This window comes from Eutrema salsugineum, unplaced genomic scaffold (genome assembly GCF_000478725.1).
Source record: "Eutrema salsugineum unplaced genomic scaffold, Eutsalg1_0 scaffold_14, whole genome shotgun sequence".
Lineage (NCBI taxonomy): Eukaryota > Viridiplantae > Streptophyta > Magnoliopsida > Brassicales > Brassicaceae > Eutrema > Eutrema salsugineum.
In genome coordinates, this window is record NW_006256877.1 from 1,543,338 (window position 1) to 1,556,861 (window position 13,524).

The 13,524-nt window shown below is 40.1% G+C and overlaps 1 non-coding gene across 1 annotated transcript; it reads left to right on the forward strand.

The window, feature by feature from the left end:
* Nucleotides 1–633: 633 nt before the first annotated feature.
* LOC112088614 lies at nucleotides 634–740 on the forward strand. Its single transcript, XR_002900560.1, has one exon. It is a non-coding gene; the product is annotated as a small nucleolar RNA R71 (small nucleolar RNA).
* Nucleotides 741–13,524: the final 12,784 nt, after the last annotated feature.

Genomic DNA, 13,524 nt, shown 5'->3' on the forward strand with positions numbered 1-13,524 from the left:
AACCCTGGTGGAAACTTGTGTTGCTGCGGTTGGTTGTTGAAGCTGTTACTCTGAGCCGCTTGATTCTGCTGAGTGTAGCCGTGCTGTTGCCCACTGAACTGTTGCTTGGGCTGAAAGCTATTCTGAAAAGGGGCTTTTTGAGCATAGCTTTGTTGTTGTTGTTGAGCAGGGTACACTTGGTCTTGAGGGTTAGCTACATTCGGGTTTCTGTAAGAGAGGTTTGGGTTACTGTTGTAGTTGTTAAACCGCTGATACCTCTGCTGATTCCCTATGTAATTCAGCTCCTCTTGTGTTAGACCATCTTCATTAACATTGTCAAAACTTGGCCCTTGCTCATCAAACTCGCCTGCAAAGTGTATTGGCTTTTGAGTCGCCATCAAAACCTTGTCAAGCTTACTCTGATGCTCTCTTATATCCTTTTTCATGCGCTGTTCATCACTAGATCCCTCTGTACGGTTTGCTCTATCAAAGTCCTCTCCATACGTGTCATTAGACATGGCTAGGTTCTCGACTAGTTCCATTGCCGCATTGATCTCTTTCCCAAGAAAATTTCCATTTGAAGCTGTATCGAGTTGGTTTCTGATCTTGTGAAGTGCACCTCGGTATAAAGTACTCAAGAGGGATGCCTCTCAGAAGCCGTGGTGTGGGCATTGGTTAGTGTAGCTTCTAAACCGTTCCCAAGCTTCACTAAAGCTCTCGTTATTGTGCTGCATGAAACTTGAGATCTGATTCCTGAGCTTAGCCGTGCGTGATGTGGAAAAGAACTTTGATAAGAACGCCAGTTTACACTGCTCCCAGGTTTGTATAGAACCCCTCGGTATATTCTTTTCCCACTGGTGTGCTTTATCACCGAGGCTGAAAGGGAACAAGCGTAGCTTGAAGCTATCTTCGGAGACGCCATTTATCTTGGTTAAGTCGCAAACCCGATCAAATTGATCTAGATGCTCGAGAGGGTCTTCTCTAGCCAGACCGTGAAACTTTGAGTTTTGCACCATGTTGAGCAGGGAAGCTTTGACTTCAAAGTTGTTGTTTTGGACTGCCGGATTTTCCGAGCAGTGTCTTACCCCTTTTGCAGGAATTTAAGGATGTTTTCCCGGAAGAGAGCCCCTGCGGTTTGCCACCTATACGCGGGATTGAACACCAGATAGATGATAACTGAGAGTTTTTAGGCTCTTAGAAGGGTTATCAATCCCCTTTGTCAAAGTAGTATAAGGGGTGTCAAACCAAGCTTGTAAACGAGACACTAGCCAATGTCATTTGTTCACTTAAGTCAAGACAAGAAGGTAAAAGTTTGGTGACGATGATAATCAGGCAAATAAGCAATAAAAGTAAATAAAAAGTAGAGATTTAAACTAAGCAAGATGCAAACAACAAACAGGTGATTCAGATGATGATAATATCCAATAAAGGAAGAGACTTTAGACAAGATAATCGACTCGGGTGCTTCCAAGCTAAACTAATGGGCTAATGAATCATTTTATCAAGCGGTTTCATTTAACTTTGAACTCAAGGCATGTTAATCTTCTCATGAAAGTATTAAACATCTAAACTGATCCTCCTTCATACCAAAATATCTTTTGAGAAGCACGAATCAATCAGCAATAAGATTCAGTTCAAATATGTCATTTAAGAGAACAAACTATCACTCTCGCGATGAAAGACTCTTAAACCCTTAACCGAGTGGTTCAGACATTTCTACAAACACTTTTGATACAAGATATGTCTCAGATCTGAACCTCAAGTGATGTGCTTGGATCCAGCCTAGAGATCTCGTCGGTTAAGGAATGAAACATGCAAGACTAGACACCTAAACCCATTAATCCACCTTGAAAGCACCCTAATCTACTTATCTAAAGTCGCTTAAACGACTACTCACTGATCATAACGAGCTCACTAAGTCCTTTGCAAGACGTGTAGCTGGTCATGATTAGGAGTTTAATGCTGATAATAAAAGAAGAGTAAAGAAAGAACAAGATTCAGACGTAAAAACGAGATATCGGATTAGATTAATCTGGTTTTCACAAAAGAGGCAAGTTCTTAAAGCTACAAACAGATAAGAGATAAGATAACTAGGTTTTTAGTCTCAAAATGTATTTATAGCAAAGGGAAAGTGTCGCGGGTCAGCCCGGAACAAACCGGGTACTGAACCGCCCTCTTGGGTTGATGGGTAAGTGCCACGGTGTGTCGGAAAGTGAACCGTTGGAAGTAGTCCTTGCAGTGCAACCGGAAGAAGCTGTTGCATCAAGACATGGTAATCATGAGATTTTAGACCTGATACCTTGCAATCCTCCAATGACACTCCCCTGGATATGTTTGAGCAGTACCCATCTGGACCTCTGAAGTCAAAAAGTCGCTTGCAAAATGTTTTTTTCTCAGTTTTGGACAAAGACCAAGGTGCAGGTGGAAGGTATGTTCTTTTACCCTGTATTTTAGGATGCAAGTCGTTTCTAATACCAAGAACTTGCAAGTCCTTTCTAGCATGAAGGCCATCTTTTGATTTTCCACAATGCAACAATGTAGCGACGATGCTTGCTGCAACATTTTTCTCCACATGCATCACGTCTAAGTTGTGCCTTACCGGCAGTTCCTAGGCATTAAAAGTGTATTAGTTAACAACAACAAGTATGAAAAAACAGAAAAATAATTGAGCAACTATATAAAACGTTATTCAGACATACCTCCCAATAAGGTAATCTGAAGAAGATTGATCTTTTTTTCCATCTAGATAACTCGTCCTCATCTACTTCTTCTTCTTCTTCGTCCTCTGACTCACTGGACACACCATCGCTGTCAGAGTCCGATGCAACAGATACAACCCTTTTTCTTTTCTTTACTTTGTCTTTACCATTTCCGAAATCGTTTTTGTAATTTCTCAGTATTTGAGAGATATTTTGACCCGTTAAAATCCTAGCCTTGTTCCCATGCTCAGCTTTTCCATCAAACCATGCCTTTTTAACCCGATATCTATGTGTCGGTGCTAGACCTTTTCTGTGGCACATGTAAACATGCTTTCTACTGTTCTTCAGCCACATACTGTCTGTGTGTTTTCCACATAACGGACAACCCATTTCCACCCAGATTCCCATACGCAGGAAAATCACTGATAGTCCAAAGGAGGATTGCTTTGAGTTGGAATGTACTTTTACTAAAGGCATCATATGTAACCACTCCCTTGTTCCAGAGAAGCAGAAGATCCTCGATCAGAGGCTCTAAGTATACATCAATGCTATTCCCAGGCTAATGCGGACCAGGAATCAACAAGGATAGCATGATGTTTTCTTTCTTCATACATAGGTGAGGAGCCATGTTGTAGTTGGCAAGCAGAACGGGCCAGCTACTATATCTAGTGTTTTTCATGTCGAAAGGATTAAAACCATCTGTCGAGAGCCCAAGCCGAATGTTCCTCTCCTCAGCTGCAAAAGCAGGGTAGTTGTCGTTTACTTGATCCCATGTCACAGAATCTACCGGATGACGTATTCTTCCATCACTGCTCTTGTTTGTAAAGTGCCACCGTAAGTCCTTTGCGGTTTCTTCAGACCGGAACATTCGCTTGAGACGGGGGATAATAGGAAAATATCTTAGAACTTTCTGTGGCACACCTTTCTTTACTTCACCTGTGTGCATGTTTATCTTCCATCGTGAAGTGTTGCATTTAGGACAATTATCAAGCTTCTTGTACTTCTTTCAGAATAGACAGCAATCGTTAAAACAAGCATGTATCTTCTCATAACCCATGTCAAAAGACTTGAGGAATTTCTTGACATCGTACAGTGAAGTGTGAAGCACATTATCCGAAGGCAGCATATCTGGCAAAGTCTCCAGCAGACAATTGAAACTTTTGTCCGACCATCCATTTTGTGTCTTAATCCTAAACAGTGACACTATTGCAGATAGCTTGCTATGATTTGAACAGGTTGGATATAGTGGTGTTTCCGCATCAGCCAGCTTTGAGAGAAACTCATCTTCTAATCTGTCTTCACCCTCAGCTTCTTCTCCCTTTCTAGCCAGCTCGTCATCTAAATATTCAGCAGCTTGAAATAACCCAACTATCTATTCATTCCATTTACTTAAATTGCTTCCACCCTCAGCAACTAAGTTCACTTCTCCATGATGATACCAGTCAGCCCGCAACTTGTAAGCTTCATCCATGCCCCTTGTTACTAGGTGATCAACTACATCACTTGGTACATGACGAGCTACATTCCTACAGTCTTTGCATGGGCATACCAGCGTTTCAGTTTCTCCTAAAGCAGCAGACGCTGCTTCTACAAATTTCCAGCCACCTTGCTCATACGCAGGATCAACCCTTCGGTTGATCAGTATGAACAGAAAATATAAAGACAGAAAACTCTTAAAGTGTCTAAAGATCAATATATGAAACCAAAACCTGCAAATATGTTACTATCAATACCTGCAAAGATGAATCCATCCCTTCTCCAGCATTATATGTTCTAACCTTAATGACAATCGCAACATTTCAAACACTTAACACCACTAACCGATAACCTAAACCACATTCAACTAATAACCAAATTCTAATACTAACAGTTCCATGGAAGTGACTTACCCGTTCAGGTTACAGTAGTAAGGTATTGTGAATTGAAATCCCTCTGACCCACAATGTTTCTTCAGAACCCTAAGCTTAGAATAACAGAGGCATGCAATTAAAAAACTGAAGTTAGTACATATGAACCCTAATTTTCGGATAGAAATTGGGAACGAACTAAATTACCTGTACAACTTCTCTTGGTTCTGGGTTCGGTCTTGATTATCAGACACCTCATGACATGCAAGAAATTTCGGATAAAAGTAAGGAAACAGGAATGAACTCAAATCAAAGCAAATTAGAAGTTTTAAACAAGAGAGGAGAGTCGATTAAAGTAAGGTACCTTTTCCTGTTACTCGTCTGGAAGGAAAACAAGAGAGGAGTGTCGATTCGATCCAACAATAGTGAGACTGAGACTGCGGGTAAATGAGATCTAGGTCGTAATAACACCAGATGGAACTCAGAATGAAATTGCGGCTTACAGAGACGAGATTGTCGCCGGCGAGAAGAAGATCTGGTCGGTATTCGACGGCGAGACGAGATTTTTGTTCTAAGCTTTTTTTTTTGTCTGCGTATAAACCCTTTCTCGACTTAACCCTTATTTTTTTCTAAGTGTTAGTGAAAAAATGAGATTTGGCTTCCCGCTTATGATTATTTTTTCTAAGTGTTCCCGCATAAGTGAAAAAATGAGAGGCAAGGAGAGATTTGGCTTCTAAGTGTTCAACGGGTTAGCGTTTGATAAATGCTGTGATAGGGTAACTCAATACCTCGACTAATCTGTAATAGCATTTTAGTAAACTGCGCTATAATATTGTGCTATCATTGCCCAAATTTGTTGTAGTGTCTTTAGGGAAATTGTTAGGTTACATGGTGTACCTAGAACCATAGTCTCTGATAGGGATACCAAGTTTCTAAGTTACTTTTGGATGACTCTGTGGTCCAAGTTAGGTACTAAGTGATACGATCATGGCCGGCCTTGGAACTGAAGAAGCTACTGGAGAAGAGGGAGAGCTTGAACCAGAGGTTACTAAAGCTAAAGAGGGAGACAAGGAGCAGCTGGAACCTAAGGGAGCAAATGGAAAGAAGATAATGACTTATACCTTCCTCCCAGCCCAATGACAAGATCAAAGGCAATAAAATTCAAACAAGCCACTACAAGAAAAACACCATTTTACAACGGCCAAAATGGTTGTTATTTCGTCGTAATAGGGCTACGACGGACTACCGACGATTTAAAAATCATCGTAAACTCATCGTCGTAATAGACAAATCGTCGTAAAATCGTCGTATAATATACGACGGTTTCGTTTCGTCGTAACATCGAGGGAAACAGATCGTCGTAAATGCGTCGTACAGTTTACGACGATTTTACATCGAATTGCGTCGATTTGGTCTTCGCCTGGACCGTCGTTAAGTCGTCGTTAAACATCGACGTAAGATCGTCGTAAAATATACGACGCAATTTTCGTCGTAAAATAATCGTAAATTATTTGATCATTCCGTCGTAAAATCGTCGTAAAACACGGACGTATAGTCGTCGTATTTGTGGTCGTACATTTTGGTCGTAACTTCGTCGTACTATTTACGACGAATATACGACGGTTTTATAAAATAATAATAATTATATTACGACGATTATACGACGTTTTATATAATTGAAAAAAAAAGTAATTCGAATTAAAAGTTAAATTAAAAAAAATTAATTTACAATTTAAATTTAATTAAATTTCAAATTAAAATTAATTTTAGTATTTACAAAAAAACCCCTACAGATCTAAATCTAAATGTAAATCCATGTCGTCGATCCCGTCACCGGCCTGCTCCCCATTGTTCTCGACGTGTTCTTTGCCGGTTCTTCGGGTAGAGGTTTCTGCCGCCTGATCTCCGGCTCTAGGAGGATCAACCCCGAGAGACCGGAACATCTCCTCGTCCGTCTGCACCGGTGGTTGCCTCCTAGAAGATGACCCGGCAGACGATCTGACAACCCCATCAGCCCGCAGCCTGTCCAACTGCGCCATGAGCACCGGGTTGTCGGCTCCCATGATCTCGAAGAGACCGTACAGCTGGTCGATCTTCGTCTCGTAGTGGGTCCGCATCTGATCGATCTCCTGGCGGATAACCGGATCTGGGGCCCGGAAGTGACCAGTCGCCGTAGCTGCCGGAGTATCACGGATGGATCCCATCCCTAATACCCGCTCCTTTTTCTTAGGGGCAACCTGAAAATATTTAAATGCATTATGGTTAAAAATTAAATTTAAAATTAAAATTACATTAATTAAATTTATTAATTGAATTTACCTCTTCAAAAATCTGGTCCATCTCCGCCACCGTCAGCGCCGGGGTCGATTGGACCGAGCTACCTCCGGGAGACGTTGGATGCGTCTGCTGAGTCAGTTGCGTCTGCTGCTCCTCGATCGCCGCACAGGCGGCGTTGTAGATCTCCTCTGTCCGAGGATCCGTGAATTCGCCGTTCCGCTTCTTATGCGTCTCGGCGAAGAACTTCGTCATCAGAGGAAGTTGTCCCCCGTTATCTTCGACCTACAAAATCAAAATGAAAATATTTATAAGACAAATAAGGGTTAATTATTTAAAAACTATAAAATTAATAATTTGAATTTAATTACCATCATAAGTCGTCTTCCGGCAAATGGAATCTGGTCGGAAGTGTGCGGGACGTTCTTCCGATTTCCCACATCGTCAGTAACGTTCCTGAAAAATATATTCATTAGAATATATTATAAGAAGAAAAACACATAATGTAATTATTAATTAAATTAAATGACCTAGATCCGGAACACTTGGTGGCAGTAGTCTGGTTGTGTGGATCCAACCAGTACTGGACAAGACCCCGCCAGACGGAATTGGCCATAGGCGCCGGCTTGGCCTTGTCGCCATCAACCTCCCACTTCCGTTTCCAGTCGGAAACAGTGTTGTAGAGGCGGAATTTGACCTTCTCCTTGAAGGCCGTCTCCACACGTCCGTGTGCGGATGTTTCCCAATGCCAGTTTTGCTAGGAAAAAAACAAAAAGTTAGTAATTAATGTAAAAAGTAAAAATAATAATTAATATTAATCAAAATTGTAAAGTACTTACCGCAAAACACTTGAACCAAGTGTCAAGTGTTGCCTGATCCAGCTTCTTCCAGCTGGTATGGGGTTGTACGAAAAACCCCTTGATGATGTCCGCAACTTTACGACCGACCGCATTGTCGGTCGTAAACCTAGTCCAATGCAAAGAAAAAATAAATTAATTTCAAATAATTATAAATATTAATTTTTTTAAAAATATTTAAAAAAAAAACTCGTACCAAAATGTTTCCGGGGCTCGATCCGGGTCGAGTTTGTTCATAGTCTCACGACCCGGTTGGCTAAGAAGATCTTGTACCGTAAAATGGGCATACGGTACAGTCTGTATCGGAACAGCAGGATCGGCCGGTTCGGGGGCCGCTGGTTTGGCTGGTGGTGGTGGAGGCGGTGCCGGCTACAGTACAACGACCGGCTGGGAAACCGTCCGTTGTGTTCCTGAGGACTCCGGGATGACTGACCCGGTCGCTGAGGTGGACGGGGCCATACCGTCTGAATCTACCAGCTGTCTGTAGTGGAACCTCTTAGCCCGAGGAGCCATATCTATGTAATCTACAAAATTAAAAAATATTTGTTACTAATTATATCATATAATCATAAATTCGGGACCTATCTAAATTCCGAACATAAATCTAAATCCTGAACCTAAATCTAAATTCCGAACCAAAATTATTTAAAAAAATCTGTAATGAAATTAATTTTTAAAAAAACTTACAATTAATTGGCTTGGAGAGTAGGGAGAGAGGGAGAGGTTTAGGGTTTAGAGAGAGAAAGATTTTAGAGAGAGAGGGGAGTAGAGAGGAATGAGGGACGAAGGGGGAAAACTCGCGTCCCTTATATAGATTTTGTGATCGTCGTAAAATCGTCGTAACGTTACGACGATTTTACGACGATTCGTTGTATAACAGTCGGTCCACTGCATGACATGACACATGTCATGATGGGAGCATTTGACTGTTACGATGGTTGTACGACGATTTTACCCAAAACCGTCGTAAAACCGTCGTAACGTTACAACATTTATAACCTCGTACCTTGGATCTGGAGCCTATCCGGGTGCAGACGTTACGACGGTTCAACGACAGTTTTACAGAACTTAGTCGTAAAACCGTCGTAAAGTTACGATTATATTACGACGGTTTTACGATGTTTATTTAAAAAGTTATTAAACTCTAAATCTTAAAAAAGGGTTATTGCATAAAGAACAATGCAAAGGTTATTATATCCTAACATATAACAAAAGGTTTACAACTTTGCATGTATAATGAATTTATGACATGAGATAGTAAATATTGAAATTCCGTAATCTAATATATAACCTTTTACTTAACATTTACGAAAACATGCATGAACTTGTAAATATGTATGTTTTTTTCAAATTTTTGATTTTGATCAAATTGATAGCATTTCATATAAAATAAGATAACCAATCAAAAACATTTGTGAAATACCTTACAACCAATAAGATATAAAATATTTAAATTTTTGGATTTCAACATTACGACGATTTTACCACGAAATAGTGAACTCGTCGTAAAGACGTCGTAATGTTTAAACCCTATTTATTTAGGGCTTAAAACCTAGACTTAGGGTTTAAGGTTTATTAAAATCGTCGTAAAACGGTCGTAAAATCGAATTTTTTCAATTTTAAAATATCTAACAATCAAAGTTACAAATGACATAATAACAAAAATTATTCACTACATACAATGCATGAAACTCAATCAGATTCCTCTTCCTCTATTACTTCGTCACCATCACCTTCGTCTTCAGCCAAATCGTCATCATCGGTTTCAGCAAACTCATCATCACCTTCTTCTTCTGTATCATCGGGAAGATCTTCAACTTGCCTGTTCTGAGGGTCTATTAAGAAATTCTGCTCATCAACCTCTGGTTCAGACAGCTCTACGCAAGTGTCGTGTTGAAGTGGAACATCCTCAACCCCTACAATCTTGCCCCTCGGAGCCACTTTAACTACAGCTAACCATGAGATTCCTGTTTATCGAACTCGAGGGTATGGCAGAAACGTTACCTGTTCTGCTTGAGAAGCTAATATAAATGGCTCAAACCTGTTGTACCGTCGTGATTTGTTCACGTCAACAACTCCGAACTTGTTTAGACGTACCCCTCTTCCAACAGTTGGATCAAACCAATAACAATTTGAAGAGAACAGTTTTCAGCCTTAATAAACCAGGATACTCTACTTCAATTATTTCTTGCAGAACTCCATAAAAATCTATTTCACCTCTCACACAAACTCCATAGTTAGTTGTCGCCCGCTTTGCACCGTGACGGTATGTGTGAAAAACATAGCCCCGAGTGAAATACATGGAGGCTGTAGTTATTTTTGCCGTCGGACCTAGTAGTAACTCATGGAACTATGTTGGAAATTCATCAGGATCATTCGGGTCCACCTATAATAATAATGAAAAAAATATGCTTTAATTTCTAGATTTGGATATATCAAAGTAGTCTTTTAATTAAAGTTTTCTATACGTACTTGCGCTTTTAACCACTGGGCAAAGTGTTTATCTTTATGATCATTGATTTCAGTTTCAGAAACCCCAAATATGCATTATTTAACCTCATCAACAAATGTGCTGAGAAAACAAGAAATAGTTATTAATCCTGACTATATATATATATATATATAAATATATTATTAATTAAAAAGTACCTTTCATACGATGACAACTCTTCACAATTTAACAGGATATACGTATGTGCACTGTGATAATCTTTTTCATTGGACCACCAAACTTCTTTTAGTTTTCCACTAAGACGTCCGATGGGCGAGAATATGTGAGGTACACCTTCAACGACATATGTTTGGCCAACTCCTCCATCATCATATCGACGAGTAGCTCTTTTGCGTGTTCGTACTTTCGGTGCAAAATAGTATGAAGTGAAGTGTGAAGTCTCTTGCGTCAAGCTTCCCGCCACAATTGAGCCTTCCACTTTAGCTAGGTTGTTGGCTTTACCCTTAAGATGCTTCATGAAACGCTCGAACGGATACATCCACCTGTACTGAACGGGTCCACCGAGCTCTGCTTCGTGTGGGAGATGAACAGGAAGATGTTCCATAACATCAAAAAATGATGGTGGGAAGATCTTTTCCAAATTGCACAACAAGATTGGAATATTCAATGCCATTTGTGATATTACATAAACTGATAATGTTCGTGTACTAAGATCCCGAAAAAAAGCACCAATGCCTCCAATAGCTTCATGGACATTTTTGGGCAAGAGTTCAGCAAATGCAAATGGAAATAATCGTTGCATAAACAGATGGCAGTCATGGCTTTTCATCCCAGCAAACTTTACCCCCTTCTCAACAGATTTGGAAAGATTAGAGACATACCCATTAGGAAATATAACGTCAGAAGAAACCCATCTGAACAATGCTGACTTTTGATCTGCACTCAACCGAAATACAGGAACTGGTGCTTTCCCGTTTCTCAGTATATGCAACTCACTTCTGTTGCATAAATCAGGCAAGTCCAATCTTGACTTACCATTGTCTTTTGTTCTTCCCGCTACGTTCATAACTGTATGCATGATGTTATCAAAAAAGTTTTTTTCAATGTGCATGACATCAAGATTGTGTCTGAGCAGATGATCTTTTTAATAAGGTAGTTGCCAAAAGATACTATTCTTGTGCCAATTATGATGAACTCCATAACCTTCAGGCATATTTGCAGGAGTGTGCTAGTTTTCCCCACGCGTTACTGTTTCCTCTGCCCTCCAATGATCGATTTGCGCATGTATATCAGCTCCTCTTAAATTTACGAGTGGAGGGACATGTACACTTTTGTTCTTCATAAATAACCTTTTGTTCTTCCGATATGGATGGTTATCCGGTAAAAACCGCCGGTGACAATCAAACCAACAAGTTTTTATACCATGTTTTAGCTGAAACGCATCAGTTCGATGAAGACAATAAGGACAAGATAGCCTCCCATGTGTAGTCCATCCTGATAGCATACCATAAGCGGGGAAATCGCTTATTGTCCACATAAGCACAGCCCGCATAGTAAAAATTTTCCTCGTAGAACAGTCATATGTGCGAACGCCAGTATACCATAACTGATTCAACTCATGTATGAGTGGCTGCAGAAATACATTGAGAGCTCGCTTCAGATGATTTGGACCTGGAACCAAAATACTTAGGAAAAGAAATTCCCTTTGCATGCACAAATCTGGAGGAAGGTTATAAGGAGTTAGGATTACTGGCCATAATGAATATTGTCTACCAGACACACCAAATGGACTAAAACCATCAGTGCATAGACCAAGATAGACATTATGTTTGAACTTAGCAAAATCTGGGTATACTGATGTGTCGTGTGGTGAGGGTGTCAAGTTTTACCCTAAATGAAATCAATAGCCGCAAGTGCACAGCTGATCGATTGTAGTACTTAGGGATCGAATCCACAGGGAAGGAGGATCTTTTCCTGCAAAAAGCCTTTGAAATAAATATTAACTAAGGAAGTCTAGAACCAAAACGGTTTTGTGGGGGTTTGGTAGTTTGTTTAAAATGTAAAAACAAAATCTTAAAAGAAAATACGGAAATTCAATGACCTAATAACTAAACTTAACGAAAATGAATAAAAATGAGAAAAACGGATATTCTAATTGCTTAAATGAAAATCTACTAAAAAGGAAAGACAATACTGAATTAAAGCTTGAAATAAAAACGGTGTAAATCTATGGGAAAGAAGGCGTTGGGGTTCAGGGAAGTTTTCTCAGGGGTACAAACGATTCAAATCATTGCTAGAGAGTAAATTGATAAGATCTTAGCTTAAACTTTTTGAACTGGAGTCACGGACCTATGAATACGCCACTGTCGTGATCATAGACAACTATCTCTCTCAACCCTGACCAGTAGGTTTCCACTCTGGCCCTGGAAGAGAAGAGATGCATTATGTTTAAGACTCGTCCTCATTCACAAATCGCCCATAGGTAGGTTTCCACTCCTATGTTTGTTTTGCTCTCCCAAACTAGATCTGATACCTGATGAACACTTTCGTGTCACCAAGCATCTGGATCAGATTGTAGTTCATGACGCTACTCTCATGCAGTAAAAACGAATTCAGAAGAAAAAGTTCTAAGATTCGGCTCAAAAGCTCATGGAATCCTCATCGAACATATAAATCCTCATCGAAAATCCCTTAATCCCAACAATAAAACTACTCAGACATAATGAACGAAATCAAAAGCATAGTATTAATAAGTAGAATAGAAACCGAAATTGAAAAAAGAAAGAACAAGGGTTCAAGAGAACAAATCTCTCTCTCCCTAAAAGCTAAAGCAAAAACAATAAAAATATGAAGTAAATATTTCGGTGGTGATGATTTAGGGTTCCCAAGACATGTATTTATAGTGCTCAAGACCTCTCTGGACGTCACTTAGGGTTTCTCCAAATGTGTGCTTCAGAAATGGGCTTTTTGGGCTCGGAGGTTGATGGCCGCGGTCGGGACAAGTGTGACCGCGGGGAATGAGTGGTTTGCCGCGGTCGGGATGCTCCTGACCATGGGGAATGAGTGTTTGGCCGCGGGTGGAAGTGCTTGCCGGCTGGTTTATGGGACATCTTGCTCTTCGCGTATCTTTTGATTAAACCGTTGGATTGCCTAGCTGTAAAGTGTGCTGGAAAGCTGATACTTCCATCTTTAAGGTCTCCAAATTTGAGATGGATCAGACTGTGAGAAGGCCTTCAATCAGGGGTGAACTTCTGACGGTTTGACTCTGAGCTGAAATCTGGTTTTCTATCCATTTTGTTGAGCTTTTCCCTAAGTTTCCTGAAAAGAGTCTTGGAACTACAAATACTAGAAAAACGTAATAAAAGTACTTAAAAGTAATTAAAAACATAGAAAAAGTATTTCAAAACGATCCATAA